The following is an 18,033-nucleotide window of genomic DNA, read 5'->3' on the forward strand; positions in this document are numbered from 1 at the left end:
CGCGCTTTTAATGGCGGGCTTTCAACAGCCAATCAACAAGCGTTTAACTGGTGTGCCATAGAAGCCATCACAGCCATGCCTACTAATGGCATGGCTGTGATTGGCCAGCTGAAGCATGTGACCCAGGTCTTTATAAGCTCGAGACACAGCGCGCTGTGCGTCAGTCTGCTGTAGTGTAGGGAGAGAGCACACAGAACGGTGCTGGCTGCTGCTGATTAGGGACAGACAGGGAAAAACAACATTGTGCCCGAAAAGAATGCAGGGACAGGTCGGAGTGTAGGCAGGGAAAGATATTTGAGCATTTTAGGGACAGGCTGGAGAGAGTAGGCAGGGAGAGATTAGGAGACACAGGACAGAACAAACGTCCGTTAGCGATCTACATCGATTTTGCTGTGTGGGGGGTGGTGCAGTGAATGATCTTTTTGCCCTCACTTGAGCCCACTGAGGAGGAGGAGGAGGAGCAGGAGGAGGAGGGAGAAAAAAAATATTTTTATCAGTCTGTTGTGTGCAGCGTTCAGCTATATTTTACTACAGAGTGCTGTTCTAATCTGCTATTTAAAAATTACAAAGTTAAAGGGGAATTTTTTTTTTCCCCTCATAGCCTGCTGCTGACCGTGACATAAAACATAAGACACTGCTGTGTTCACATGTGCTATTGAAAAATCACCAATTTCATATACTTTTTTCTATTCCGCTATTCAATATACACCCTTTTGGGGTAAAAAAAAAAATTAAATTGCAGCATAGTCTGTATCGGTACATGTGAGATAGACCTTTTTATATACTTTTTTCTATTCCGCTATTCAATATAACCCATTTGGGGTGAAAAAAATTAAATTGTGGCATAGTCTGTATCGGTACATGTGAGATACACCTTTCAAATTCGTTTGGCGCATCTTCCACCGCCGAGGATTGCAGGGCGCTTCAGTTTGCCTCCTGTTCCGAACTCCTCCTACTCCTCTTTCTCATCCTGCCTTTAGGGTACAAAAAAATTGTAATCGGGGCCTAGTCTGTGTTTGTACGTGTGAGATACACCGTTTTATATAATTTTTTCTATTCTGCTATTCAATATACACCCTTTTGGGGTAAAAAAAAATTAAATTGCGGCATAGTCTGTATCGGTACGTGTGAGATAGACGTTTTTATATACTTTTTTCTATTCCGCTATTCAATATACACCCTTTTGGGGTGAAAAAATTAAATTGCGGCATAGTCTGTATCGGTACGTTTGAGATACACCTTTTAAATTTGTTTGGCGCATCTTCCACCACCGAGGATTGGAGGGCGCTTCAGTTTTCCTCCTGTTCCGAACTCCTCCTACTCCTCTTCCTCATCCTCCCTTTAGGGTACAAAAAATTGTAATCAGGGCCTAGTCTGTGTTTGTACGTGTGAGATACACCGTTTTATATAATTTTTTCTATTCCGCTATTCAATATACACCCTTTTGGGGTGAAAAAAATTAAATTGCGGCATAGCCTGTATCGGTACATGTGAGATACACCTTTTAAATTTGTTTGGCGCATCTTTCACCGCCGAGGATTGCAGGGCGCTTCAGTTTGCCTCCTGTTCCGAACTCCTCCTACTCCTCTTCCTCATCCTCCCTTTAGGGTACAAAAAATTGTAATCGGGGCCTAGTCTGTGTTTTTACGTGTGAGATACACCGTTTTATATACTTTTTTCTATTCCGCTATTCAATATACACCCTTTTGGGGTAAAAAAAGTTAAATTGCGGCATACTTTGCATATTTGACTGTGAGATACACCCATTGTAGTTGTATACTGTTTTTCTATTCCGCTATTTAATAAACACCCTTTTGGGGTAAAAAAAATTAAATTGTGGCATAGTTTGCATATTTGACTGTGAGATACACCCGTGCGATACTGTTATTGTTTTGTTCCGCTATTCAATAAACACCTTTCTAGGGCAAGATCATGAATTAAAGAAATATGAGGAGAACGTCAAATAGGGGCTGTGGCCTGGGTCGTGGTGCTGCTGGTTGAGCTCCTGTTGCAAGGAGAGGACGTGGTCGATCTGTGCCAGCTACACGCACAAGTGAAACACCTTCCTCAAGTGTGAGTAGGCGACAGAACCTGCAGCAGTATTTGGTAGGGCATCATGCGCCTCTACAAGTGTTGAGGCAAGAACAAGTACATAGTAGTAGATAGTAGATTGGATTGCTGAAAGTGCCTCCTTCACATTGTCTCCCACCCAGTCTACTGCAGAAAGGTCAGAGTTGGCACCTGCAGCCAATGTCCAACCGTCTTTCACCTTACCCCCTTGCAAATCAGACAAGCAGTCCAACCACTTATTTCTCAAGATGAGTACCTGGAAGGACCATCGCAGCACTTCTCCGATGATGGCGAAAAGCAGGTGCCAACTGCTGCGGCACTCAGATTTGTGGAGATCAACAAGGAGGGCAGGGGTGAAGACTGGGTGGAAGATGATGTGGAGGACAATGAGGTCCTCGACCCCACATGGAATGAAGGTCATGCAGGTGACCTGAGTAGTTTGGAGGAAGAGGCGGTGGTCGCACAGAGCCACCAGCACAGCAGAAGAGGGAGCAGGGTGCAGAAGCGGAGCGCCCGTGCCCTAGACACTACGCCTGCTACTGCCCAACGCAGCAAGGGACCGAGCGCACCAAAGCCAGCTCAAAGGAGTTCTCTAGCGTGGAAGTTCTTCAGACAATGTGCTGATGACAGGACACGAGTGGTTTGCACCCTGTGCAATCAGAGCCTGAAGCGAGGCATAAACCTTCTCAACCTGAGCACAACCTGCATGATCAGGCATCTAAGTGCAAAGCACGAGCTGCAGTGGAGTAGACACCTTCAAAACCAAGAAAGGTCTCTGGCTCCTCCTGCTTCCTCTTCTGATGCAGTCTCGGCCTCTTCATCCACCTCTGTAGTGATACCGGCACCTGCCACCCCGCAAACAGAGGATCTGTCAGCAACACCACCACCTGGGTCACCAACCATCTCCACAATGTCCCGTGGAAGCGTTCAGCTTTCCATCTCCCAAACACTTCAGAGGAAGAGGAAGTACCCCCCAACCCACCCGCGATCCCTGACCCTGAATGCCAGTATTTCAAAATTCTTGGCCTTTGAAATGCTGTCATTCCGTCTGGTGGAGACAGTTTTAAAAGCCTTATGTCGGTGGCTGTCCCACAGTACGTCGTGCCCAGCCGCCACTACTTTTCCAGGCAAGCCATCCTTTCCCAGCACAACCAAGTGGGGGAAAAAATCAGGTGTGCACTGCGCAACGCCATCTGTGGCAAGGTCCACCTAACTACCGATACGTGGACCAGTAAGCACGGTCAGAGGCGTTATATCTCCCTAACGGCACACTGGGTAATTGCAGTAGCGGCTGGGCCTGCGGCGGATAGCAATTTGGCGCATGTCCTTCCACCACCGAGGATTGCAGGGCGCTTCAGTTTGCCTCCTGTTCCTAACTCCTCCTACTCCGCTTCCTCATCCTCTACCACCTCCTCATCCGGTCAGCGTAACACCTTCACCACCAACTTCAGCACAGCTTTAAAACTTGCCTGTTTGGGGGAAAAACCACACACCGCGCAGGAGTTGTGGAGGAGCATGGAACAGCAGACAAATGAGTGGTTGCTTCCAGCGAGCCTCAAGCCCGGCCTGGTGGTGTGCGATAACGGGCGAAATCTCATAGCAGCTCTGGGCCTAGCCGGTTTGACGCACATCCCTTGCCTGGCGCATGTGCTGAATTTGGTGGTGCAGAGGTTCCTTAAAAATTACCCCGATATGTCAGAGCTGCTGCAGAAAGTGCGGGCCGTCTTTGCGCACTTTCGGCGTTCTCATCCTGCTGCTGCTCGCCTGTCAACACTGCAGCGTAACTTTGGCCTTCCCGCTCACCGCCTCATATGTGACGTGCCCACAAGGTGGAACTCCACCTTGCACATGCTGGAAAGACTGTGCGAGCAGCAGCAGGCCATAGTGGAGTTTCAGCTGTAGCAGGCACGCGTGAGTCACTCTGCGGAACAGCACCACTTCACCACCAATAACTGGGCCTCCATGCGAGACCTGTGTGCCTTGTTGCGCTGTTTTGAGTACTCCACCAACCTGGCCAGTGCCGATGACGCCGTTGTCAGCTTAACTATCCCACTTCTATGCCTCCTTCAAAAAACGATTCGGGCGATGATGGAAGAGGATGTGGCACAGGAGGAGGAGGAGGAAGAGGGATAATTTCCAAGGCTTTCAGGGCAGTCATTCACAAGTGGCTCCGAGGGTTTGTTCCTGCACCCACAAACGCCAGGTACACAATTGTCCAGCAGGGGCACAGTTCTGGAGGATGAGGAGGAGGAGAGAGGAGATGGAGGAGGAGATGGAACTATGTTCACAGCAGGGTGGCACCCAGGCCAGCTCATGGCCATCACTGGTGCGTGGCTGGGGGGATACAGAGGACACAGACGATACACCTCCCACAGAGGACAGCCTTTCGTTGCCTCTGGGCAGCCTGGCACACATGAGCGATTACATGCTGCAGTGTCTCCACAACGACCGCCGAGTTGCCCACATTCTAACTTGTGCTGATTACTTGGTGGCCACGCTGCTGGATCCCCGTTACAAGGACAACGTACCGTCCTTTATTCACTCACTGGAGCGCGATCGCAAGATGCGCGAGTACAAGCGCACGCTGGTAGACGCGATGCTGCTGGCATTCCCACCTGACAGCGGGGCCACAGTGGAAGCACAAGGCCAAGGCAGAGGAGGAGGAGGAAGAGGTCGCCAACGCAACCAGGGCACCGCCAGCACCTCAGAAGGCAGGGTTAGCATGGCCGAAATGTGGAACAGCTTTGTCAGCACGCCACAACAAACAGCAGCACCAGCAGCTCATATGGAACGTCTTAGCAGGAGGATACCGACCTTACCCAGCCATTGTTATGTTTTTGATCTTTCACACTCTTTTGGGGTGTACCCTAATTTACAATGACTAAAAAAAAGCAGTGTTGGCTACCTCATCCCTCTCCACCGCCGCTTCCACCTACACCGCCACATCCACCGCCACCTCAACCTCCCTCCTACTCCATATGGGCCTCGTCCTTCACAGATGAAGAAAATTGTTTTATTTTTCTGTTTTTTTTTGTTGTTTTAAGTTATTTCCCTATCCACATTTGTTTGTAGAGCACTTGCCATGCTCTTAACTACATTTTGCTGCCATTTGCAGCACTCTAGCCCTTTCCATTGTTTTTTTAGAGCCATTTTAGTGCCTGAAAGTTTGGGTCTCCATTGACTTCAGTGGGGTTCGGTGTCCGGGTAAAGTTCGGAAAAAGTCCGGGTCACAGACCCGGACTTTTTTTCAAGTTCAGCCGAACCCGCCGAACACGGACATCCAGGTGTCCGCTCAACTCTAATCAGCAGCTCACCTGTCCTCCTCTGTCCTCTCTCCCCCTTCCCCTCCCTGCCTGTCTGTTCCTGTGTCAGTGCCCCTTCTGCTGCTGTAGTTTCATTTAAAGTTCATATTCTGTCTACAGTCTGTTTAATAATCCTGTGTGCCCCTGTGTCTGTGTTTTATTAAAAAAAGCCATTCTTTACAAGTTTTTAGAGCGCCGCTCGCGTGACCCGCCGCCTCTCCTCTCCTCTACCCCTCCGCTCCTCCTCCCCTCCCGACTAACGATAGTGAGGAATCCTCGGCCCCACCCGCTGCAGGCATCTGTCAGACGGGGAGAGGAGAGAGCCGACGGGTCACTTGAGTGATGCTCGGTGCTCTGAAAACTGGTAAAGAACGCCTTATTTTTTAAAAACATATATATAGATACACGGGCACACAGGGTTATTAAACAGACCAGACAAGATGGTATAAAGTGGCTTAACAACCACTTTAAATGGGAAGTTGAGATTCCGGGGGGAGGGGGCGTTTACCCCCCCCCCCCCCCTGCCCCTACCTGCGGACGCCCATGCCTGTGCTGAGTCCCCCACCACTGTATTTTTTCATAATTATTTTTATTCATGATTTCTTTTTATGAAGTATTCAGGCCAAACACATGACATTAGGGTCCTCTTTCCCTGCAGATAATCTCCTGCCAGTGGGCAGTCCTTAATGGTGCAGATAGCAACACTAACATGGTAATGTCAGTGTAGGCAGGTGCAGTCTATTTTCTCCACTGCAGGTGATGCTCATCTGTAGAAGCAATTGGATGCTGGCTTACCATGTGACTTTGGCAGTCATTTTGGGTCAAGGAGAGTCTATTTAAGACCCTGGCTCCCGGGTTTAGTGCACAATTCACGTGTGGCTAAAGTAGAGACATGTCACCCTTCTGTCAGGACAGTGCTTAGCAACAGGGAGAGGTTCCAGTTGGGTAGGTAAATTGCAGGAACATGCCATCCTATTTGGAAGACAACCCACTCGGGTACAGCCGGCTAGAAACTACACACCTGAGATTTTCTGTTACTAAACATCGCTGTTACATCCTGTGAGTGTTCCCGGTGCCTTCCCATCGGGCTTGTTGTGTATTGCTAAATTTCAATACAGTTCTGTTTTCTGTTTTCACTCCACGCTGCACCTACTCACACTCAGTGACATTGTCTGCATCACTACACTGAGAGTGCAGGGTGCAATGATGACACCCTGAGTCCACTATGAACATCTAGTATCACCTTAGTCGTGACTTAAATGATTGTAAAGTCTTGTTTTTTTTTGTTTTTTTTTTTTTTAAATGCCAAACATGTTATACTTACCTGCTCTCTGTAAGGGTTTTGCACACAGCAGCCTGGATCCTTTTCTCTTCTCGGGTCCCTCTTCCGTTCTCCTGGCCCCTCCCTCCTGTTGAGCGCCCCCACAGCAAGCAGCTTGCTATGGGAGCATCCAAGCCGAGTCACAGCTCCCCATGTCCATTCAGACATGGAGCCGCGACCCGGCCCTGCCCCCTCTCTCTCCTGATTGGCTGACTGATTTTGACTGACAGCAGCGGGAGCCAATTGCGCCTTGCTGCTGTCTCAGCCAATGAGGATGGGAGTCCCGGGCACCTGAGACACTCCTGCAACATTGCTGGATAAAGATGGGCTCAGGTAAGTATTAGGGGGGCTGCTGTACACAGAAGGTTTTTTTTTTTAACTTAAAGCGTAACTCCACTTTTGTTGAAAAAAAACAATCCCCTTTAGTTAATATACAGTGGGTACGGAAAGTATTCAGACCCCCTTAAATTTTTCACTCTTTGTTATATTGCAGCCATTTGCTAAAATCATTTAAGTTCATTCTTCTTCCTCATGAATGTACACATAGCACCCCATACTGACAGAAAAACACAGAATTGTTGACATTGTTGCAGATTTATTAAAAAAGAAAACTGAAATATCACATGGTCCTAAGTATTCAGACCCTTTGCTGTGACACTCATATATTTAACTCAGGTGCTTTCCATTTCTTCTGATCATCCTTGAGATGGTTCTACACCTTCATTTGAGTCCAGCTGTGTTTGATTATACTGATTGGACTTGATAAGGAAAGCCACACACCTGTCTATATAAGACCTTCCAGATCACAATGCATGTCAGAGCAAATGAGAATCACGAGGTCAAAGGAACTGCCAGAAGAGCTCAGAGACAGAATTGTGGCAAGGCATAGATCTGGCCAAGGTTACAAAAAGATTTCTGCTGCACTTAAGGTTCCTAAGAGCACAGTGGCCTCCATAATCCTCAAATGGAAGACGTTTGGGATGACCAGAACCCTTCCTAGAGCTGGCCGTCCGGCCAAACTGAGCTATCGGGGGAGAAGAGCCTTGGTGAGAGAGGTAAAGAATAACTCAAAGATCACTGTGGCTGAGCTCCAGAGATGCAGTCAGGAGATGGGAGAAAGTTGTAGAAAGTCAACCATCACTGCAGCCCTCCACCAGTCGGGGCTTTATGGCAGAGTGGCCCGACGGAAGCCTCTCCTCAGTGTAAGACACATGAAAGCCCGCATGGAGTTTGCTAAAAAACACCTGAAGGACTCCAAGATGGTGAGAAATAAGATTCTCTGGTCTGATGAGACCAAAATAGAACTTTTTGGCCTTAATTCTAAGCGGTATGTGTGGAGAAAACCAGGCACTGCTCATCACCTGTCCAATACAGTCCCAACAGTGAAGCATGGTGGTGGCAGCATCATGCTGTGGGGGTGTTTTTCAGCTGCAGGGACAGGACGACTGGTTGCAATCGAGGGAAATATGAATGCGGCCAAGTACAGGGATATCCTGGACAAAAACCTTCTCCAGAGTGCTCTAGACCTCAGACTGGGCCGAAGGTTTACCTTCCAACAAGACAATGACCCTAAGCACACAGCTAAAACAATGAAGGAGTGGCTTCACAACAACTCCGTGACTGTTCTTGAATGGCCCAGCCAGAGCCCTGACTTAAACCCAATTGAGCATCTCTGGAGAGACCTAAAAATGGCTGTCCACCAACGTTTACCATCCAACCTGACAGAACTGGAGAGGATCTGCAAGGAGGAATGGCAGAGGATCCCCAAATCCAGGTGTGAAAGACTTGTTGCATCTTTCCCAAAAAGACTCCTGGCTGTATTAGATCAAAAGGGGGCTTCTACTAAATACTGAGCAAAGGGTCTGAATACTTAGGACCATGAGATATTTCAGTTTTTCTTTTTTAATAAATCTGCAACAATGTCAACAATTCTGTGTTTTTCTGTCAGTATGGGGTGCTATGTGTACATTCATGAGGAAGAAGAATGAACCTAAATGATTTTAGCAAATGGCTGCAATATAACAAAGAGTGAAAAATTTAAGGGGGTCTGAATACTTTCCGTACCCACTGTATGTGCATTACAAGGATTTTAACAAACTTTGTTGTAGATTCCTACCTTTTGTGATTCTGAAAAAAATCCCTGTTTGTTCCTCTGTGCCTCTGTGCTGAGTGGGTCAAATTGGAGTGGTTTCATAATTATCTATCAGCTGTGGCAGCTGCAGGGCTCTAATGAGCAAAGCTGCTGGGCCTGCATCCCTTTAGACATGTTCCTATTGGGAGTATCTCACCAAAACTTACATTTTTATTGCAGGGGATGCCAGAAATCTGACTTGTATCTTGTGAAAATTGGTGAGCCAATCACATAAGCAGGACATGATTTTACTGGGGGTGTGGTCAGTATACATTCTGTGTACAGAACAGCTCCAGGTAGCCATATTGCATTGCAATTTCAGAAAATTACAACAGCTGCAGATTGAAAAGAAAATGTCATTTTTAATAACATTCAATTACAATATGATTAGTGTCGCAATTGTATACGCTGTATTGTTTTTTCTTTATTTGCTATTTTTTTTCCCACAAAAGTGGAGTTACCCTTTAATAAACAGAATGCATTAAGATAAAAAAAAACCTTCTGCCTTTACAATCCATTTAAGCCATCTAGTGGCAGAATGGTTTTACATGGGTGGGCAGATTGGAGGTGAGTATTGCAGCCAAAGCTGCTTTAAAAAAAAATAGTTATTGGCTAGGGCTAGGGATTTTTTTTTTTTTTTTTTGTAATACTTTGTCTGGGGTTGGGTTTTAATTTGTTGCTTTGATCAAGAATTTGAAACACAGGTTGCACACATATTATCTCCTATTGGATACTAGTTTATGGGTTACTGTACTTTCCACAAATACACTTTGTCTATTTAGGACATAATTCTGGAAAATGTTCAATGTATTGTTCCGGAATAACTGGGCAGTTTGTATGGGGTGCGTGGAGTACCACTCCCAGGTCTGCTCCCAGAGCTGAAGATGTACAGACCCATATTGGGCAGGAATCGGATAAAATGTAGTGACTCCTTCCACAGGAATGTCTTTTCTGGCCCCCATCCATCTCTCTCTCCTTCACTGATGTGAGAAACATGAAAGATGCAATGCCAAAGAAAATCACACAGCTTCAAAACAGCAAACAGTGCACTATGGTGACAAAAATGGTTTACATATCAGTGTTGTTCCTGCATTGTAAAGGAATTTTATTCCATTTTCCTAACCTACCTACCTAACTACATGGAACGTTGAATATTAAAAGAAAGGTAAAGTGTATTTCATTTGAGCATATTATTAAAAAATGTTGCTGTATATCTCAATATTTATGTAATTTCTGTTCGATATTTTTATTACTGTATTCAATGCAAAGATTTGTCAATTACCCATTAGAGCAGGGGTATCAAACTCAATTTCATTGTGGGCCGTATCAGCATTATGGTTGCCCCCAAAGGCCTGCTTGTATCTGTAAGACTAGATGTCCAGAGCACTCCACCCCCCTCTTTACATCAGTGGTCAAGAGACCCCCCCCCCCCACCATCAGAAGTCAACAGTCTCTCATCCTCTCTTACAACACAGTGCCCCCCCCCCTTACCTTGTGCTCTGCTGGGAAAAAGCTGGGGGGAGGAGATGGGAAGCAGAAAGTTTAGGGACTGGAGGAGGACCAGAGGAGGGCTGGAGTCAACTGCTGTAATTTGCTGAATGCTGAGACCAGGGTAGGCGGAGACAAAGGGGGTGCTGCAGCTGCACAGAGAAGTGCAGGATCTGTAGGATAAGTTCTGTCCTCCTCTCTGCTGCTGACTGCTGAGGCAGGGGTGGCAGACAGAAGCATCTCTGCGGCTGCACAGAGAAGTGCAGGATTTGGTGGAGTTCTGTCCTCCTCTCTGCTGCTGACTGCTGAGACAAGGAAGGAGCGGAGATGAGGGGAATGCCGCAGCTGCAGGAGAGGCATGAAGGTCACAGGAAATGGCCTGGCGGCCAGATTCAGGGGGAGCTTCGTATTTGACTTAGCCTCAGTCAGCCAATGTTGAGCTAACATATCAGCCATATGGGGAGCGCATGACTTTCAATGAGTCAGTTGTAAGCATCCAGTGTGAGAAGGAGCAGTAAAGTAAAACCTCTGTGTAGTAAAGCAAAGCAGGGAGAAAGGTCTGAATATTTATTGAACAAATAAGGCTGCTCCCATAGACATACTATACTATATATAGTTGAAAAAATTTAATAGAAAAAAAACACTAGTATGCATTAACTAGATTATTTAACCTCCCTGGCGGTATGATTGTTTCCGATTTTAGGTGCTGAAAGCGGTACCATTATTTTGCATGTAATTCTTAAGGACGAGCAGCCCAAACCAACTATTTACATATGATTTTTTTTTCTGTGCGTTCTTCTTTATAACATCTCGGGTATGATAACGTTTGAAACACAAAATCATAAATTATAATATAATAAAAAACTATAAATAAGTTAAAGTATATATATATATATATATATATAAATGTATGTATATGTGTGTATACCCACCTCCTTATTCAGCCATGTGGAAGTCATCGCTGAAATTGGAAGTCACCTCCTTCTTCATCTCCCACTCTCTGCACTACTCCTGGCGCCTCCCTCTGAGTTTACAGGAGCCGGAAGTACAGATGAGGCATTGAGTATCAATGCACACTGACAGTACTGACTGTCAGTGTGCACTGAGAACAACACTGGAAACAACATTGGGTGGTAAACATCTGCCACAATGTTGATTTGCAACAGATGCCCTGGAGACCACCAAAATTTTCTCATAGACCATCAGTCATCCACGGACCACTGGTACATTGGTGATTATTAGATATTGGGACCCTGTTGATCATATTTACCAGATTTGGAGACTCCAGAAGAGGTCTGAGGCTTCTGATGTGTGGTTGATCTCTGTAATTGGGGATCATGCCCATCTGGTAAGAGGCTTTATTGCGGTGGTGGGCACGTGTTCCAAAATTCTTCATGTGGTTTATTATCCGGTGAAATACATTTCTCCCATGAGAAGGACTGTCTTCACCTTCACCAGATTTTATGTTACATTTATCTTTGGTACATGGACTAGTTATATTGAACTAATCACATTTATGAACTATTTATTTCAATGCTTGCTTGCTTATAGTGCACACTCACAGTACTATTTATTTATTTTTGCTTTATTATACGATCCGCACTGTTCTTTGTATACATGTTTTTATATCACTTTTGGTATTCGGGTGTTTTATAGGTACAGCTCTTGAGTTATTTATTACACTTTAGTGCAGGAACATTTTTTGATTTTTTTTTTAGTAGTATTGCAGGCTCGGCTGTTTTGTTGATGTATCACCCTCCTAGGTAGGTGCTAGGTAAAAGCATTGTTTGCTCCATCTGCTTATCAGGGGAGCCTGATCAGTAGTTTTGCCTGTTGCATGTGTCCAGGGTGTGATTCATCTGGGCTGAGGGAGTGTCCCCACTGTATTCAATCGGATAGTCTGTTGGACAGTGGAGGAAACCTAGCCAGTGACACACAGGCTTTTGTGGCTGTCCCAGTGGGTTGGCACAACAGTGGTGCATTCTGGGATAGGCGATAAAAGCTGGGGGCACATGTGACAGGGCGTATTTGGATGGGAAGCCAGTTCCCAGGAGGAGGGTGATGGCTGTCTCTCCTCCTGTCAACAAGGAAGGTGGTCACAGGCAGTCGGCCCAGTGAGCCAGAGTGTGGTGCTGAGCCAGGAGGTGTTAGGTACCTGTTAGGTAAAGTCCGAAGTGGAGTTTGAGTGCTGAGGATTCAGGCGAAAACGTAGTCAGAGATCAGGCTGGCAACAGATATCCAAACAAAGCGGTATCCAAACGTAATCCAAAGAATGGTCAGGCAGGCAGAAGTCATACACAAGATGGCGGTGAAGTACAGAATCAGCAGGCTGAAGAGGGGTCAAGAATACAGGCAAAAGTTCATGCACGAAAGTCTATCCAAGAGCAAGCAACACACCTAGGAAGATATTCCAAACAAACGGGCATGAGGAACAGGCAGTGCTGCTTTTTGAAGGCAGAGTAAATTGTACATTGTTCACAGCTGGTTAAATTGTACATTGTTTGCAGCTGGCAGCAGGTGGAGCTAGTGAGTCTAAAAGTAAAGCATCAGGCTGGAAAATCACGGCAAAAACTCCAGAGCTTCTTTGTGGCACAACAGATAAGGCTGCAAGCTATGGAACAGCGAACCTCCCGGTTCAAAAAAAAATGATTTTTGTCATTTTTGTTGTTTTTTTTTTTAACGCGTAATGGCGGCGATCTGCGATTTTTTTTGCGGGACTGCGACATTGCGGCGGACAGATCGGACCCTTGACTGACATTTTTGACACTTTTGGGGTTACCAGTGACATTTCTACAGTAATCAGTGCTATATAAATGCACTGTTACTGTAAAAATACACTGGCAGTGAAGGGGTTAATTTTATTTGAGAGGGAGGGGCTGTGTGTGTCCCTAGGGGCGTGATTCTAACTGTGATTGGCTGTGGCTTGAGGTGTAGTTACACTGATCAACGGATCTACATAGTAGATCCGTATGATCAGTGTCTCTACACAGGGAGAACTGACAGGCAGCTTGTTTACACAAGCCGCCTGCCTTTCTCCCTCTCCCCCGCCGATCGCAGAGTGAGCGGCGGACATCGGGTCCGCCGGTCACACGCGCGGGGGGGTCCGTGACCGGCGGCGCGCGCTCGCTCCCCAGACCCTCCCAGGCTAGTGACGTACCGGTACGTCACTCTGCCTGTGAGGGGCTGACCGCCGCAGTATATAGTCGTGCGGCGGTCGGCAAGTGGTTAAAGGAGCATATTCAGCTATCTTCACTTCTGTGGCAAGGTGAAGCAGTGGCCTTGCCACATACACTACAGCTAGTTGTCCTCAACACTGTGCATAGTTCAAGTTTAGGTATCCCACTCATCCCTTCTCCCATCCAAGTTCTAAAATAAAACACAAAAAAACAAATCCCTGGACTGTTCATTGTCTGAGGCAAGTCTTAACCACTTGCCGTCTGCTCACGTTGAGCATACTGCGGCAAAGTGGTTCGTTATCGTCTGACGACGTAGACCTACGTCGTCAGACACTCCCCTTTCTCGGCGGCGGCGCGCCGGAGGCTCGCTCCCGCTGTATTCAGTCACATCGGGAGTCGGGCCAGGGGAGGAGCAGCGGCAATCGCCGCTGCTCTTCCCCGATCATCGGGGAATCGAGTGTGGAGATCGGCCCGCCTGTGTAAACACAAGCGGGCGGATCTCTGAAGTGACAGGCAGGGTCAGATTGCAGGGTTAAGCATAGCTGAACATGCGATTCGTCCTTGTGTCACACAGTCACCTCCCCCCCCACACGTTAGTAAGCACCAGGCATACATTAACCTCTCCCTCTCCGATAAAATTAACCCCTTCCCTGCCAGTGTCATTTTTACAGTAACAGTGCATATATATAGCACTGATTACTGCAGTAATGTCACTGGTACCCCCAAAAGTGTCAAAAATGTCAGTCAAGGGTCCGATCTGTCCGCCGCAATGTCGCAGTCCCGCAAAAAAAATCGCAGTTCGCCTCCATTACTCGTTAAAAAAAAAAACCACCAAAAATGACAAAAATCTTTCCCTTAGTTAGTAAACGCAATAACTTTTGCGCAAACCAATCAAAATACGCTTATTGTGATTTTTTTTTTACCAAACATAGGTAGCAGAAAACAAATTGGCCAAATATTTTAAAAAAATTTGATTTTTACATTTTTTTTGGGGGGGGGGGAATTTTATATAAAAAAAATGTGAAAAATATTGTTATTTTTTCAAAATAAACGCTCTTTTTTTGTTTATAGCGCAAAAAGTAAAAATCGCACAGGTGATCAAATACCACCAAAAGAAAGCTCTGTTTGTGGGAAAAAAAGGACGTAAATTTTGTTTGGGTACAGCGTCGCACGACCGCGCAATTGTCCGTTAAAGTCGCACAGTGCCGAATCGCAAAAAGTGGCCCAGATGTAAGACAGCAAAATCCTCTAGTGGTAAAGTGGTTAAAGTGATAAGTTTTATAGACTGTTGCTATGGGTAACCCAGGGGAATCCAATCTCAGTAGGTCCTGAATTTAAAAACCAAAAATTAGGTTTTAGATTTCACAAGAACTTTCTATTTGTGAAACACTTTTAAGAGTTAAAAGCACTTCAAATGATGTGAGGCTTTTTGCTTCATTTGGTATTCAAGGACACAAATGTCTTTGATGGTTTCAAACATTAATAAACCATTCATTACAAATGGTAAAGTTTTTAAAACAATAAAAAAAAAAAAAAAAAAAAAGAAAGAGGGGTGGGAAGTTGCGAGAAGCCTGGAGTTCTTGAGGGAAAAAAATGATGCAAAAAGCTGCCAAATATTTCGTACCATCCTGTGATCTCTCAAGACACGAAGGGAAGGGCAGGTCTGGTATTAAGGGGCCCACTAACCTTAAATGAAGAGGAATACTTGATAGGAGTATATCACCTTCTATATATATATATATATATATATATATATATATATATATATATATATTTTTTATTTTTTTTATTTTGCTATAAATATAACTGTTACCAGCTAAAAGTGTATATAAATGTAATAGCAAACCCATTTCTTTTTACTTTTAGACAGTATGGAAGGGTAAACCCTACGGGGAAGTTCACTCTCTATATATGCGCTATTGACCTTGCTTATTGAGACAGGAAGTTGGAGGAAATCCAAAACGTATAATGCTGTCAGAAGAGAAAAGGATGAAGGGAAATCATCCAGTGGGGGACAGTTATTTAAGATAGGAATCCCGTTCACCTTCCTCTCATTTCCTGTTATGTCTTCACAAAACAACAGGAAATCTCTCCAGCGTGATGCAGATGCCAGATAATCTAATAGGGCTGTTAACCCTTCCCTTCTCTATTCAAAAATGACTCTTTCCTGCAAGGAATCCTACAAATGAATCACAGCGGCCAATTTCTGGGAATTCCCGAATTGTGTGACTTTCCACAGATCAGACAGATCTGCATGCAAATATTCAGTCAAAATCCAAAATATAATCCAAAATAAAGACAAATGAGTAAAGGGATCTTTTAGGTGCTATAAATACTGCCCTCAGGAAAAAATGATACATACAGACATGTATAAAATAAAAAAAAAAAAAAAAAAATCCAAAGTCATATAGTTAAAAACCAAGTAAAGAACCCCAAATATTAAAAACATACTGGATGAATCTTAGTATAGATGTAGTCAGACAGCAACCCCATAAACGTTCCCGTACATACAACCATGTCAATATCTATATAGCTTTTCAAGCAATAGTACATGAGTTAGAATGCAGCATGGGGAAGGTGTAGTGTTCCGACGCGTTTCACAGGTTGAGCTTCTCCAGGGATTTAAGGGGTGACGCTGAGAAAAAAGTAGGCAGGCAGCTCCATCTAGAGGACAAGCAGAACATGACATACCTATGAACAATATAATGATTCTCTGTCTCCACCGCCACATTGATTCCTTGCGGACCTTCGCCTACAGGCAAAGCATTTCTCTTTTGGCATTTTTTTGCACCTAAAAAAAAACCTTTACAAATTTTTCTTGATTTTGGATTTTACAGTGCTCAAAAAAATTAAAGGAACACTTTTTAATCAGAATATAGCCTCAAGTCAATTAAACTCCTGGGATATTGATCTGGTCATTTAAGTAGCAGAGGGGGTTGTTAATCAGTTTCAGCTGCGGTGGTGTTAATGAAATTAACAACAGGTGCACTAAATGGACAACAATGAGACAACTTCCAAAACAGGAATGGATTTACAGGTGGAGGCCACCGCCATTTTTTTTCCTTAATCATTATTTTCTGATTTTCACTAGTTTTGCATTTGGCTAGGGCCAGTATCACTACTGGTAGCATGAGGCGATACCTGGACCCTATAGAGGTTGCACAGGCAGTCCAACTCCTCAAGGATGGCACATCAATAAGTGCCATTGCCAGAAGGTTTGCTGTGTCTCCCAGCACAATCTCAAGAGCAATGGAGGAGATTTCAGGAGGCAGAACTCTAGGAGAGCTGGACAGGGCGTAAAGGTCCTTAACCCATCAGCAGGACCGGTATCTGCTCCTTTCTGCAAGGAGGAACAGGATGAGCACTGCCAGAGCCCTACAAAATTACCTCCAGCAGGCCACTGGTGTGAATGTCTCTGACCAAACAATAAGAAACAGACTTCATGAGGGTGGCCCGAGGGCCCAACATCCTCTAGTGGGCCCTGTGCTCAATGCTTGGTACCCTGGAGATTGATTGGCATTTGCCATTGAACACCAGAATTGACAAGTCCACCACTGGCACCCTGTGCTTTTCACAGATGAGAGCAGGTTCACCCTGAGCACATGTGACAGACGTGAAAGGATCTGGAGAAGCTGTGGAGAAAGTTTTGCGGCCTGTAACTTCATTCAGCATGACAGGTTTGGTGGTGGGTCAGTGATGGTCTGGAGAGGCATATCCATGAAGGGACCTCTACAGGCTAGACAATGGCACCCTGACTGCCATTAGGTATGGTGTTGAAATCCTTGGATCCATTGTCAGAACCTATGCTGGTGCAGTGGGTCCTGGGTTCCTCCTGGTGCAGGATAATGCCCGGCCTCATGTGGCGAGAGTATGCAGCCAGATCCTGGAGGATGAAGGAGTTGATATCATTGAATGGCCCCCACGCTTGCCTGACCAAAATCCAATAGAACACCTCTGGGACATTATGTTTCGGTTCATCCGATGCCACCAGGTTGCACCCCAGTCTGTTCAGGAACTCAGTGATGACCTGGTCCAGATCTAGGAGGAAATACCCCAGGACACCATCCATTGTCTAATTAGGAGCATGCCCCGACATTGTCAGGCATGCATACAAGCACATGGGGGCCATAAAAATACTGAGTACCATTTTGAGTTGCTGCAATGAAATTTCAGCAAAATGGATTAGCCTACTGCATCATCGTTTCACTTTGATTTTCGGGGTGTCTTTGGATTCAGCCCTCTGTAGGTTGATAATTTTAATTTCCATCAAATGATGTGGCATCCTTTCATTCCTAACACATTACCCAATCCATATCAGTATAGATATCCAGCATGAGATTTTTCCCCATTAAGATCTGAAGTGAAGATTCGTGGAGTTCTTGGGTGAATGATTGGCATATACGGTGAAATATTTTACATAGAATAGTGTGTATTTCTTCCAGATCTGTGCCGTTTTCCAGTGTGAAACTTTACCTTTGTACACTAGCTTCCTGTAGTAAAGACTGGCCACTTCTGCTCTCTCTCCTTGTGCAGGGTGACTGGTCT

Source organism: Pelophylax lessonae, assembly GCF_965119305.1.
Source record: "Pelophylax lessonae genome assembly, chromosome: 4".
Lineage (NCBI taxonomy): Eukaryota > Metazoa > Chordata > Amphibia > Anura > Ranidae > Pelophylax > Pelophylax lessonae.